The sequence below is a fragment of the Hyla sarda genome, unplaced genomic scaffold (assembly GCF_029499605.1).
Source record: "Hyla sarda isolate aHylSar1 unplaced genomic scaffold, aHylSar1.hap1 scaffold_1528, whole genome shotgun sequence".
Lineage (NCBI taxonomy): Eukaryota > Metazoa > Chordata > Amphibia > Anura > Hylidae > Hyla > Hyla sarda.
This window is the reverse complement of record NW_026608163.1, coordinates 1-14237: the sequence shown is the minus strand read 5'-3', so window position 1 is coordinate 14237 and position 14237 is coordinate 1. Positions and strand designations below refer to the sequence as shown.

The window sequence follows — 14237 nt, the reverse complement described above, 5'->3', positions numbered from 1 at the left end:
CCTCGCACCTTCTGATGCATCAGGTAGGTGCACAATAGCATAGCCTAACCCTCTGTACTTTGGTCTATATTGATGCGGGACATAGACAGCCAGCTGATGACCAATCCATTAGTGCAATGGATGGCTGGAAGCATTTGTCTTTGCCTTTGCAATACCACAGAAGCAATGCATGGTCAATGTACAGCAATGACACACCTGTGTGAACAGCCAGGAGACCCCCCCCCCCCCCCCCCCCATGTTATGTTACATAGTTACATAGTTAGTACGGTCGAAAAAAGACATATGTCCATCAAGTTCAACCAGGGAATTAAGGGGTAGGGGTGTGGCGCGATATTGGGGAAGGGATGAGATTTTATATTTCTTCATAAGCATTAATCTTATTTTGTCAATTAGGAACATTCAGCACCCACCCGCTATCAAGGCAGCTGCCTATCATGTCATGCCCTACCTGCACAGGTGTGCTGGCTACTCAAATGATCCAATTAAGGAGGCCATTTAGTCAGCAGCAGCAGAAGTCCTGTGCCTGGACGCTCCAACAGCGGCCAGACACAAGCAGAAGCAGAAGCAGCAGAAGCAGCAGCAGCACCACCTTTTGTTTTTTGGCTGCAGCAGCAGCAAGGCCCACAGGGCTGGCTAGCTGGCTAGCCAGCAAGCAGGTAGCAATGAAAGTAGGAATCTTTCTTTTTAACCCTGTAAGGGGGTGGTGCACTGTACCCGAAGATACTGCCATATCGGGTCAATGCATAGGGCGACGGAAGCAAGCTTCGAAATCGGCCCCCGTTCTCAAAAATCCATTTAATATATGGTCCCCAGATAGGGGACGTATCAGATATTAAACTGATAAGAACAGATACTACACTTGATCTTAGCCAAAAGGCCGAGAAGCGATAACCGTGAAAGGGGCGGGCCCAACAAGGTGCCCTTCATGGGCACTATCACTGCTTGCTGTCAGGGAGGCTGCCAGACAATTTTCCATGCACACTCTGGGCTGGGGGGCAGTCAACCACCAGTACACACAGCAGAACCTAAACCCATACCATTATTGCTAAGCAGCAAGACAGGGGCCCATTGCACTCCCACGGGGCCTTTTTAAATGCAATCCATAACCCGGATTTGCCAGGAACCCTTCTTACTCCTCCTACTTGCATGTGACACTGGGCTTAGGATCTGCATAGGAAACACACACACAAGCACACACCTACCTTTGTTGCCTGCAGATGCCTCCTTGGCTGTCCCCAAACGGTATCAAACCAACACCCACGGGAAGCTGTAAGCATAGAGGACATGCCTGCACCCCATTGGACTTACCTGTGTGGGTTAAACCCGGGTTATTTGACAACCTATGGCGGTGATGGTTCTGCTCAGGCAGAGCAGTGCTGATGCTCCTCATAAAGCTGTCGCTGCTGTGAAGGTTCTAGGTGACATCACAAATCCCTATGGTTACATACACAACAAAGCTGGGTTGTTGTTGTTTACACTCTGCAAGGCCTGTGGAAGTGAGTGACATCATAGCACTGTAGTTCTGAGGGTTCTAGATGGATGCAACAATCTCCTGTTGCTTCTATGAAGGCCATAATAGACGACATCACCAAACAGCTCCATAGTCACATACACAGCAAAGGAGAGATGTTGTTTACACCTAGTGATGTCAGTGGTATTGAGTGACATCACAGCACAGTGCTAAGGCTCCTGGGCCTGGACACAGCAGCGGCTGCAATATCTCAACGGAGAATACGTTTATATATATGTGTGTGTGTGCGCGTATATATATATATATATATATATATATATATATATATATATATTTCTCCGCCGAAATCACTTTTAAACCCATTTCCACCTTTTTTTCCCTTCTCTTCCTCTTACTTTTTTTTCACGTTTTTTTACGTTTTTCTCCTTTTCGCCTCTTTTCTGGGCGTATTATTCTTCTTTTTCTTCTTTTTTTTCGTCTAATGCATACCCCATCAGTGCAGCAATGCTTATTCAATACCGCCAGCAGATGGAGACACTGGGGGATAATTTTCTAAGGATTTATACTGATTTTTCCTGTCTGAATTTGTCGCACAGAAAGTTGCAGGCCAAATATGTGTGACATTTCTGCGACTTTAGCTTCTAGAGCATTTTTACAACATTATACATAGGTGCTGAATACATAAAAAGCGACTGTTCAGCGACAGACAAGTCGCATCGGCTGAAAGTAGGCCAGAATGTCAGTCCATGTTGGAGCAGGTTTAGATACAGTCTAAAGTATAGATCTCAAAGTCTGTGCACAGAATTTAGCAAGGGCCTCGCACCTTCTGATGCATCAGGTAGGTGCACAATAGCATAGCCTAACCCTCTGTACTTTGGTCTATATTGATGCGGGATATAGACAGCCAGCTGATGACCAATCCATTAGTGCAATGGATGGCTGGAAGCATTTGTCTTTGCCTTTGCAATACCACAGAAGCAATGCATGGTCAATGTACAGCAATGACACACCTGTGTGAACAGCCAGGAGACCCCCCCCCCCCCCCCATGTTATGTTACATAGTTACATAGTTAGTACGGTCGAAAAAAGACATATGTCCATCAAGTTCAACCAGGGAATTAAGGGGTAGGGGTGTGGCGCGATATTGGGGAAGGGATGAGATTTTATATTTCTTCATAAGCATTAATCTTATTTTGTCAATTAGGAACATTCAGCACCCACCCGCTATCAAGGCAGCTGCCTATCATGTCATGCCCTACCTGCACAGGTGTGCTGGCTACTCAAATGATCCAATTAAGGAGGCCATTTAGTCAGCAGCAGCAGAAGTCCTGTGCCTGGACGCTCCAACAGCGGCCAGACACAAGCAGAAGCAGAAGCAGCAGAAGCAGCAGCAGCACCACCTTTTGTTTTTTGGCTGCAGCAGCAGCAAGGCCCACAGGGCTGGCTAGCTGGCTAGCCAGCAAGCAGGTAGCAATGAAAGTAGGAATCTTTCTTTTTAACCCTGTAAGGGGGTGGTGCACTGTACCCGAAGATACTGCCATATCGGGTCAATGCATAGGGCGACGGAAGCAAGCTTCGAAATCGGCCCCCGTTCTCAAAAATCCATTTAATATATGGTCCCCAGATAGGGGACGTATCAGATATTAAACTGATAAGAACAGATACTACACTTGATCTTAGCCAAAAGGCCGAGAAGCGATAACCGTGAAAGGGGCGGGCCCAACAAGGTGCCCTTCATGGGCACTATCACTGCTTGCTGTCAGGGAGGCTGCCAGACAATTTTCCATGCACACTCTGGGCTGGGGGGCAGTCAACCACCAGTACACACAGCAGAACCTAAACCCATACCATTATTGCTAAGCAGCAAGACAGGGGCCCATTGCACTCCCACGGGGCCTTTTTAAATGCAATCCATAACCCGGATTTGCCAGGAACCCTTCTTACTCCTCCTACTTGCATGTGACACTGGGCTTAGGATCTGCATAGGAAACACACACACAAGCACACACCTACCTTTGTTGCCTGCAGATGCCTCCTTGGCTGTCCCCAAACGGTATCAAACCAACACCCACGGGAAGCTGTAAGCATAGAGGACATGCCTGCACCCCATTGGACTTACCTGTGTGGGTTAAACCCGGGTTATTTGACAACCTATGGCGGTGATGGTTCTGCTCAGGCAGAGCAGTGCTGATGCTCCTCATAAAGCTGTCGCTGCTGTGAAGGTTCTAGGTGACATCACAAATCCCTATGGTTACATACACAACAAAGCTGGGTTGTTGTTGTTTACACTCTGCAAGGCCTGTGGAAGTGAGTGACATCATAGCACTGTAGTTCTGAGGGTTCTAGATGGATGCAACAATCTCCTGTTGCTTCTATGAAGGCCATAATAGATGACATCACCAAACAGCTCCATAGTCACATACACAGCAAAGGAGAGATGTTGTTTACACCTAGTGATGTCAGTGGTATTGAGTGACATCACAGCACAGTGCTAAGGCTCCTGGGCCTGGACACAGCAGCGGCTGCAATATCTCAACGGAGAATACGTTTATATATATGTGTGTGTGTGCGCGTATATATATATATATATATATATATATATATATATATATATATTTCTCCGCCGAAATCACTTTTAAACCCATTTCCACCTTTTTTTCCCTTCTCTTCCTCTTACTTTTTTTTCACGTTTTTTTACGTTTTTCTCCTTTTCGCCTCTTTTCTGGGCGTATTATTCTTCTTTTTCTTCTTTTTTTTCGTCTAATGCATACCCCATCAGTGCAGCAATGCTTATTCAATACCGCCAGCAGATGGAGACACTGGGGGATAATTTTCTAAGGATTTATACTGATTTTTCCTGTCTGAATTTGTCGCACAGAAAGTTGCAGGCCAAATATGTGTGACATTTCTGCGACTTTAGCTTCTAGAGCATTTTTACAACATTATACATAGGTGCTGAATACATAAAAAGCGACTGTTCAGCGACAGACAAGTCGCATCGGCTGAAAGTAGGCCAGAATGTCAGTCCATGTTGGAGCAGGTTTAGATACAGTCTAAAGTATAGATCTCAAAGTCTGTGCACAGAATTTAGCAAGGGCCTCGCACCTTCTGATGCATCAGGTAGGTGCACAATAGCATAGCCTAACCCTCTGTACTTTGGTCTATATTGATGCGGGACATAGACAGCCAGCTGATGACCAATCCATTAGTGCAATGGATGGCTGGAAGCATTTGTCTTTGCCTTTGCAATACCACAGAAGCAATGCATGGTCAATGTACAGCAATGACACACCTGTGTGAACAGCCAGGAGACCCCCCCCCCCCCATGTTATGTTACATAGTTACATAGTACGGTCGAAAAAAGACATATGTCCATCAAGTTCAACCAGGGAATTAAGGGGTAGGGGTGTGGCGCGATATTGGGGAAGGGATGAGATTTTATATTTCTTCATAAGCATTAATCTTATTTTGTCAATTAGGAACATTCAGCACCCACCCGCTATCAAGGCAGCTGCCTATCATGTCATGCCCTACCTGCACAGGTGTGCTGGCTACTCAAATGATCCAATTAAGGAGGCCATTTAGTCAGCAGCAGCAGAAGTCCTGTGCCTGGACGCTCCAACAGCGGCCAGACACAAGCAGAAGCAGAAGCAGCAGAAGCAGCAGCAGCACCACCTTTTGTTTTTTGGCTGCAGCAGCAGCAAGGCCCACAGGGCTGGCTAGCTGGCTAGCCAGCAAGCAGGTAGCAATGAAAGTAGGAATCTTTCTTTTTAACCCTGTAAGGGGGTGGTGCACTGTACCCGAAGATACTGCCATATCGGGTCAATGCATAGGGCGACGGAAGCAAGCTTCGAAATCGGCCCCCGTTCTCAAAAATCCATTTAATATATGGTCCCCAGATAGGGGACGTATCAGATATTAAACTGATAAGAACAGATACTACACTTGATCTTAGCCAAAAGGCCGAGAAGCGATAACCGTGAAAGGGGCGGGCCCAACAAGGTGCCCTTCATGGGCACTATCACTGCTTGCTGTCAGGGAGGCTGCCAGACAATTTTCCATGCACACTCTGGGCTGGGGGGCAGTCAACCACCAGTACACACAGCAGAACCTAAACCCATACCATTATTGCTAAGCAGCAAGACAGGGGCCCATTGCACTCCCACGGGGCCTTTTTAAATGCAATCCATAACCCGGATTTGCCAGGAACCCTTCTTACTCCTCCTACTTGCATGTGACACTGGGCTTAGGATCTGCATAGGAAACACACACACAAGCACACACCTACCTTTGTTGCCTGCAGATGCCTCCTTGGCTGTCCCCAAACGGTATCAAACCAACACCCACGGGAAGCTGTAAGCATAGAGGACATGCCTGCACCCCATTGGACTTACCTGTGTGGGTTAAACCCGGGTTATTTGACAACCTATGGCGGTGATGGTTCTGCTCAGGCAGAGCAGTGCTGATGCTCCTCATAAAGCTGTCGCTGCTGTGAAGGTTCTAGGTGACATCACAAATCCCTATGGTTACATACACAACAAAGCTGGGTTGTTGTTGTTTACACTCTGCAAGGCCTGTGGAAGTGAGTGACATCATAGCACTGTAGTTCTGAGGGTTCTAGATGGATGCAACAATCTCCTGTTGCTTCTATGAAGGCCATAATAGACGACATCACCAAACAGCTCCATAGTCACATACACAGCAAAGGAGAGATGTTGTTTACACCTAGTGATGTCAGTGGTATTGAGTGACATCACAGCACAGTGCTAAGGCTCCTGGGCCTGGACACAGCAGCGGCTGCAATATCTCAACGGAGAATACGTTTATATATATGTGTGTGTGTGCGCGTATATATATATATATATATATATATATATATATATATATATATATTTCTCCGCCGAAATCACTTTTAAACCCATTTCCACCTTTTTTTCCCTTCTCTTCCTCTTACTTTTTTTTCAAGTTTTTTTACGTTTTTCTCCTTTTCGCCTCTTTTCTGGGCGTATTATTCTTCTTTTTCTTCTTTTTTTTCGTCTAATGCATACCCCATCAGTGCAGCAATGCTTATTCAATACCGCCAGCAGATGGAGACACTGGGGGATAATTTTCTAAGGATTTATACTGATTTTTCCTGTCTGAATTTGTCGCACAGAAAGTTGCAGGCCAAATATGTGTGACATTTCTGCGACTTTAGCTTCTAGAGCATTTTTACAACATTATACATAGGTGCTGAATACATAAAAAGCGACTGTTCAGCGACAGACAAGTCGCATCGGCTGAAAGTAGGCCAGAATGTCAGTCCATGTTGGAGCAGGTTTAGATACAGTCTAAAGTATAGATCTCAAAGTCTGTGCACAGAATTTAGCAAGGGCCTCGCACCTTCTGATGCATCAGGTAGGTGCACAATAGCATAGCCTAACCCTCTGTACTTTGGTCTATATTGATGCGGGATATAGACAGCCAGCTGATGACCAATCCATTAGTGCAATGGATGGCTGGAAGCATTTGTCTTTGCCTTTGCAATACCACAGAAGCAATGCATGGTCAATGTACAGCAATGACACACCTGTGTGAACAGCCAGGAGACCCCCCCCCCCCCCCCATGTTATGTTACATAGTTACATAGTTAGTACGGTCGAAAAAAGACATATGTCCATCAAGTTCAACCAGGGAATTAAGGGGTAGGGGTGTGGCGCGATATTGGGGAAGGGATGAGATTTTATATTTCTTCATAAGCATTAATCTTATTTTGTCAATTAGGAACATTCAGCACCCACCCGCTATCAAGGCAGCTGCCTATCATGTCATGCCCTACCTGCACAGGTGTGCTGGCTACTCAAATGATCCAATTAAGGAGGCCATTTAGTCAGCAGCAGCAGAAGTCCTGTGCCTGGACGCTCCAACAGCGGCCAGACACAAGCAGAAGCAGAAGCAGAAGCAGCAGAAGCAGCAGCAGCACCACCTTTTGTTTTTTGGCTGCAGCAGCAGCAAGGCCCACAGGGCTGGCTAGCTGGCTAGCCAGCAAGCAGGTAGCAATGAAAGTAGGAATCTTTCTTTTTAACCCTGTAAGGGGGTGGTGCACTGTACCCGAAGATACTGCCATATCGGGTCAATGCATAGGGCGACGGAAGCAAGCTTCGAAATCGGCCCCCGTTCTCAAAAATCCATTTAATATATGGTCCCCAGATAGGGGACGTATCAGATATTAAACTGATAAGAACAGATACTACACTTGATCTTAGCCAAAAGGCCGAGAAGCGATAACCGTGAAAGGGGCGGGCCCAACAAGGTGCCCTTCATGGGCACTATCACTGCTTGCTGTCAGGGAGGCTGCCAGACAATTTTCCATGCACACTCTGGGCTGGGGGGCAGTCAACCACCAGTACACACAGCAGAACCTAAACCCATACCATTATTGCTAAGCAGCAAGACAGGGGCCCATTGCACTCCCACGGGGCCTTTTTAAATGCAATCCATAACCCGGATTTGCCAGGAACCCTTCTTACTCCTCCTACTTGCATGTGACACTGGGCTTAGGATCTGCATAGGAAACACACACACAAGCACACACCTACCTTTGTTGCCTGCAGATGCCTCCTTGGCTGTCCCCAAACGGTATCAAACCAACACCCACGGGAAGCTGTAAGCATAGAGGACATGCCTGCACCCCATTGGACTTACCTGTGTGGGTTAAACCCGGGTTATTTGACAACCTATGGCGGTGATGGTTCTGCTCAGGCAGAGCAGTGCTGATGCTCCTCATAAAGCTGTCGCTGCTGTGAAGGTTCTAGGTGACATCACAAATCCCTATGGTTACATACACAACAAAGCTGGGTTGTTGTTGTTTACACTCTGCAAGGCCTGTGGAAGTGAGTGACATCATAGCACTGTAGTTCTGAGGGTTCTAGATGGATGCAACAATCTCCTGTTGCTTCTATGAAGGCCATAATAGATGACATCACCAAACAGCTCCATAGTCACATACACAGCAAAGGAGAGATGTTGTTTACACCTAGTGATGTCAGTGGTATTGAGTGACATCACAGCACAGTGCTAAGGCTCCTGGGCCTGGACACAGCAGCGGCTGCAATATCTCAACGGAGAATACGTTTATATATATGTGTGTGTGTGCGCGTATATATATATATATATATATATATATATATATATATATATATATATATATATTTCTCCGCCGAAATCACTTTTAAACCCATTTCCACCTTTTTTTCCCTTCTCTTCCTCTTACTTTTTTTTCACGTTTTTTTACGTTTTTCTCCTTTTCGCCTCTTTTCTGGGCGTATTATTCTTCTTTTTCTTCTTTTTTTTCGTCTAATGCATACCCCATCAGTGCAGCAATGCTTATTCAATACCGCCAGCAGATGGAGACACTGGGGGATAATTTTCTAAGGATTTATACTGATTTTTCCTGTCTGAATTTGTCGCACAGAAAGTTGCAGGCCAAATATGTGTGACATTTCTGCGACTTTAGCTTCTAGAGCATTTTTACAACATTATACATAGGTGCTGAATACATAAAAAGCGACTGTTCAGCGACAGACAAGTCGCATCGGCTGAAAGTAGGCCAGAATGTCAGTCCATGTTGGAGCAGGTTTAGATACAGTCTAAAGTATAGATCTCAAAGTCTGTGCACAGAATTTAGCAAGGGCCTCGCACCTTCTGATGCATCAGGTAGGTGCACAATAGCATAGCCTAACCCTCTGTACTTTGGTCTATATTGATGCGGGACATAGACAGCCAGCTGATGACCAATCCATTAGTGCAATGGATGGCTGGAAGCATTTGTCTTTGCCTTTGCAATACCACAGAAGCAATGCATGGTCAATGTACAGCAATGACACACCTGTGTGAACAGCCAGGAGACCCCCCCCCCCCCATGTTATGTTACATAGTTACATAGTACGGTCGAAAAAAGACATATGTCCATCAAGTTCAACCAGGGAATTAAGGGGTAGGGGTGTGGCGCGATATTGGGGAAGGGATGAGATTTTATATTTCTTCATAAGCATTAATCTTATTTTGTCAATTAGGAACATTCAGCACCCACCCGCTATCAAGGCAGCTGCCTATCATGTCATGCCCTACCTGCACAGGTGTGCTGGCTACTCAAATGATCCAATTAAGGAGGCCATTTAGTCAGCAGCAGCAGAAGTCCTGTGCCTGGACGCTCCAACAGCGGCCAGACACAAGCAGAAGCAGAAGCAGCAGAAGCAGCAGCAGCACCACCTTTTGTTTTTTGGCTGCAGCAGCAGCAAGGCCCACAGGGCTGGCTAGCTGGCTAGCCAGCAAGCAGGTAGCAATGAAAGTAGGAATCTTTCTTTTTAACCCTGTAAGGGGGTGGTGCACTGTACCCGAAGATACTGCCATATCGGGTCAATGCATAGGGCGACGGAAGCAAGCTTCGAAATCGGCCCCCGTTCTCAAAAATCCATTTAATATATGGTCCCCAGATAGGGGACGTATCAGATATTAAACTGATAAGAACAGATACTACACTTGATCTTAGCCAAAAGGCCGAGAAGCGATAACCGTGAAAGGGGCGGGCCCAACAAGGTGCCCTTCATGGGCACTATCACTGCTTGCTGTCAGGGAGGCTGCCAGACAATTTTCCATGCACACTCTGGGCTGGGGGGCAGTCAACCACCAGTACACACAGCAGAACCTAAACCCATACCATTATTGCTAAGCAGCAAGACAGGGGCCCATTGCACTCCCACGGGGCCTTTTTAAATGCAATCCATAACCCGGATTTGCCAGGAACCCTTCTTACTCCTCCTACTTGCATGTGACACTGGGCTTAGGATCTGCATAGGAAACACACACACAAGCACACACCTACCTTTGTTGCCTGCAGATGCCTCCTTGGCTGTCCCCAAACGGTATCAAACCAACACCCACGGGAAGCTGTAAGCATAGAGGACATGCCTGCACCCCATTGGACTTACCTGTGTGGGTTAAACCCGGGTTATTTGACAACCTATGGCGGTGATGGTTCTGCTCAGGCAGAGCAGTGCTGATGCTCCTCATAAAGCTGTCGCTGCTGTGAAGGTTCTAGGTGACATCACAAATCCCTATGGTTACATACACAACAAAGCTGGGTTGTTGTTGTTTACACTCTGCAAGGCCTGTGGAAGTGAGTGACATCATAGCACTGTAGTTCTGAGGGTTCTAGATGGATGCAACAATCTCCTGTTGCTTCTATGAAGGCCATAATAGACGACATCACCAAACAGCTCCATAGTCACATACACAGCAAAGGAGAGATGTTGTTTACACCTAGTGATGTCAGTGGTATTGAGTGACATCACAGCACAGTGCTAAGGCTCCTGGGCCTGGACACAGCAGCGGCTGCAATATCTCAACGGAGAATACGTTTATATATATGTGTGTGTGTGCGCGTATATATATATATATATATATATATATATATATATATATATATATTTCTCCGCCGAAATCACTTTTAAACCCATTTCCACCTTTTTTTCCCTTCTCTTCCTCTTACTTTTTTTTCACGTTTTTTTACGTTTTTCTCCTTTTCGCCTCTTTTCTGGGCGTATTATTCTTCTTTTTCTTCTTTTTTTTCGTCTAATGCATACCCCATCAGTGCAGCAATGCTTATTCAATACCGCCAGCAGATGGAGACACTGGGGGATAATTTTCTAAGGATTTATACTGATTTTTCCTGTCTGAATTTGTCGCACAGAAAGTTGCAGGCCAAATATGTGTGACATTTCTGCGACTTTAGCTTCTAGAGCATTTTTACAACATTATACATAGGTGCTGAATACATAAAAAGCGACTGTTCAGCGACAGACAAGTCGCATCGGCTGAAAGTAGGCCAGAATGTCAGTCCATGTTGGAGCAGGTTTAGATACAGTCTAAAGTATAGATCTCAAAGTCTGTGCACAGAATTTAGCAAGGGCCTCGCACCTTCTGATGCATCAGGTAGGTGCACAATAGCATAGCCTAACCCTCTGTACTTTGGTCTATATTGATGCGGGATATAGACAGCCAGCTGATGACCAATCCATTAGTGCAATGGATGGCTGGAAGCATTTGTCTTTGCCTTTGCAATACCACAGAAGCAATGCATGGTCAATGTACAGCAATGACACACCTGTGTGAACAGCCAGGAGACCCCCCCCCCCCCCCATGTTATGTTACATAGTTACATAGTACGGTCGAAAAAAGACATATGTCCATCAAGTTCAACCAGGGAATTAAGGGGTAGGGGTGTGGCGCGATATTGGGGAAGGGATGAGATTTTATATTTCTTCATAAGCATTAATCTTATTTTGTCAATTAGGAACATTCAGCACCCACCCGCTATCAAGGCAGCTGCCTATCATGTCATGCCCTACCTGCACAGGTGTGCTGGCTACTCAAATGATCCAATTAAGGAGGCCATTTAGTCAGCAGCAGCAGAAGTCCTGTGCCTGGACGCTCCAACAGCGGCCAGACACAAGCAGAAGCAGAAGCAGAAGCAGCAGAAGCAGCAGCAGCACCACCTTTTGTTTTTTGGCTGCAGCAGCAGCAAGGCCCACAGGGCTGGCTAGCTGGCTAGCCAGCAAGCAGGTAGCAATGAAAGTAGGAATCTTTCTTTTTAACCCTGTAAGGGGGTGGTGCACTGTACCCGAAGATACTGCCATATCGGGTCAATGCATAGGGCGACGGAAGCAAGCTTCGAAATCGGCCCCCGTTCTCAAAAATCCATTTAATATATGGTCCCCAGATAGGGGACGTATCAGATATTAAACTGATAAGAACAGATACTACACTTGATCTTAGCCAAAAGGCCGAGAAGCGATAACCGTGAAAGGGGCGGGCCCAACAAGGTGCCCTTCATGGGCACTATCACTGCTTGCTGTCAGGGAGGCTGCCAGACAATTTTCCATGCACACTCTGGGCTGGGGGGCAGTCAACCACCAGTACACACAGCAGAACCTAAACCCATACCATTATTGCTAAGCAGCAAGACAGGGGCCCATTGCACTCCCACGGGGCCTTTTTAAATGCAATCCATAACCCGGATTTGCCAGGAACCCTTCTTACTCCTCCTACTTGCATGTGACACTGGGCTTAGGATCTGCATAGGAAACACACACACAAGCACACACCTACCTTTGTTGCCTGCAGATGCCTCCTTGGCTGTCCCCAAACGGTATCAAACCAACACCCACGGGAAGCTGTAAGCATAGAGGACATGCCTGCACCCCATTGGACTTACCTGTGTGGGTTAAACCCGGGTTATTTGACAACCTATGGCGGTGATGGTTCTGCTCAGGCAGAGCAGTGCTGATGCTCCTCATAAAGCTGTCGCTGCTGTGAAGGTTCTAGGTGACATCACAAATCCCTATGGTTACATACACAACAAAGCTGGGTTGTTGTTGTTTACACTCTGCAAGGCCTGTGGAAGTGAGTGACATCATAGCACTGTAGTTCTGAGGGTTCTAGATGGATGCAACAATCTCCTGTTGCTTCTATGAAGGCCATAATAGACGACATCACCAAACAGCTCCATAGTCACATACACAGCAAAGGAGAGATGTTGTTTACACCTAGTGATGTCAGTGGTATTGAGTGACATCACAGCACAGTGCTAAGGCTCCTGGGCCTGGACACAGCAGCGGCTGCAATATCTCAACGGAGAATACGTTTATATATATGTGTGTGTGTGCGCGTATATATATATATATATATATATATATATATATATATATATATATTTCTCCGCCGAAATCACTTTTAAACCCATTTCCACCTTTTTTTCCCTTCTCTTCCTCTTACTTTTTTTTCACGTTTTTTTACGTTTTTCTCCTTTTCGCCTCTTTTCTGGGCGTATTATTCTTCTTTTTCTTCTTTTTTTTCGTCTAATGCATACCCCATCAGTGCAGCAATGCTTATTCAATACCGCCAGCAGATGGAGACACTGGGGGATAATTTTCTAAGGATTTATACTGATTTTTCCTGTCTGAATTTGTCGCACAGAAAGTTGCAGGCCAAATATGTGTGACATTTCTGCGACTTTAGCTTCTAGAGCATTTTTACAACATTATACATAGGTGCTGAATACATAAAAAGCGACTGTTCAGCGACAGACAAGTCGCATCGGCTGAAAGTAGGCCAGAATGTCAGTCCATGTTGGAGCAGGTTTAGATACAGTCTAAAGTATAGATCTCAAAGTCTGTGCACAGAATTTAGCAAGGGCCTCGCACCTTCTGATGCATCAGGTAGGTGCACAATAGCATAGCCTAACCCTCTGTACTTTGGTCTATATTGATGCGGGACATAGACAGCCAGCTGATGACCAATCCATTAGTGCAATGGATGGCTGGAAGCATTTGTCTTTGCCTTTGCAATACCACAGAAGCAATGCATGGTCAATGTACAGCAATGACACACCTGTGTGAACAGCCAGGAGACCCCCCCCCCCCCCCCCCCCCCATGTTATGTTACATAGTTACATAGTTAGTACGGTCGAAAAAAGACATATGTCCATCAAGTTCAACCAGGGAATTAAGGGGTAGGGGTGTGGCGCGATATTGGGGAAGGGATGAGATTTTATATTTCTTCATAAGCATTAATCTTATTTTGTCAATTAGGAACATTCAGCACCCACCCGCTATCAAGGCAGCTGCCTATCATGTCATGCCCTACCTGCACAGGTGTGCTGGCTACTCAAATGATCCAATTAAGGAGGCCATTTAGTCAGCAGCAGCAGAAGTCCTGTGCCTGGACG

The 14237-nt window shown here is 46.1% G+C and overlaps 6 non-coding genes across 6 annotated transcripts; all 6 read right to left on the bottom strand.

The window, feature by feature from the left end:
• Positions 1-698: 698 nt before the first annotated feature.
• Positions 699-889, bottom strand: LOC130309378 (U2 spliceosomal RNA). Its single transcript, XR_008858053.1, has one exon. It is a non-coding gene; the product is annotated as a U2 spliceosomal RNA (small nuclear RNA).
• A 2091-nt stretch (positions 890-2980) lies between these two features.
• On the bottom strand, positions 2981-3171 carry LOC130309377 (U2 spliceosomal RNA). The gene has a single exon (XR_008858052.1). It is a non-coding gene; the product is annotated as a U2 spliceosomal RNA (small nuclear RNA).
• A 2084-nt stretch (positions 3172-5255) lies between these two features.
• Positions 5256-5446, bottom strand: LOC130309407 (U2 spliceosomal RNA). The gene has a single exon (XR_008858077.1). It is a non-coding gene; the product is annotated as a U2 spliceosomal RNA (small nuclear RNA).
• A 2099-nt stretch (positions 5447-7545) lies between these two features.
• On the bottom strand, positions 7546-7736 carry LOC130309406 (U2 spliceosomal RNA). The gene has a single exon (XR_008858076.1). It is a non-coding gene; the product is annotated as a U2 spliceosomal RNA (small nuclear RNA).
• A 2094-nt stretch (positions 7737-9830) lies between these two features.
• On the bottom strand, positions 9831-10021 carry LOC130309399 (U2 spliceosomal RNA). Its single transcript, XR_008858072.1, has one exon. It is a non-coding gene; the product is annotated as a U2 spliceosomal RNA (small nuclear RNA).
• Positions 10022-12115: 2094 nt separating this feature from the next.
• Positions 12116-12306, bottom strand: LOC130309388 (U2 spliceosomal RNA). Its single transcript, XR_008858062.1, has one exon. It is a non-coding gene; the product is annotated as a U2 spliceosomal RNA (small nuclear RNA).
• Between the last annotated feature and the right edge of the window lie 1931 nt (positions 12307-14237).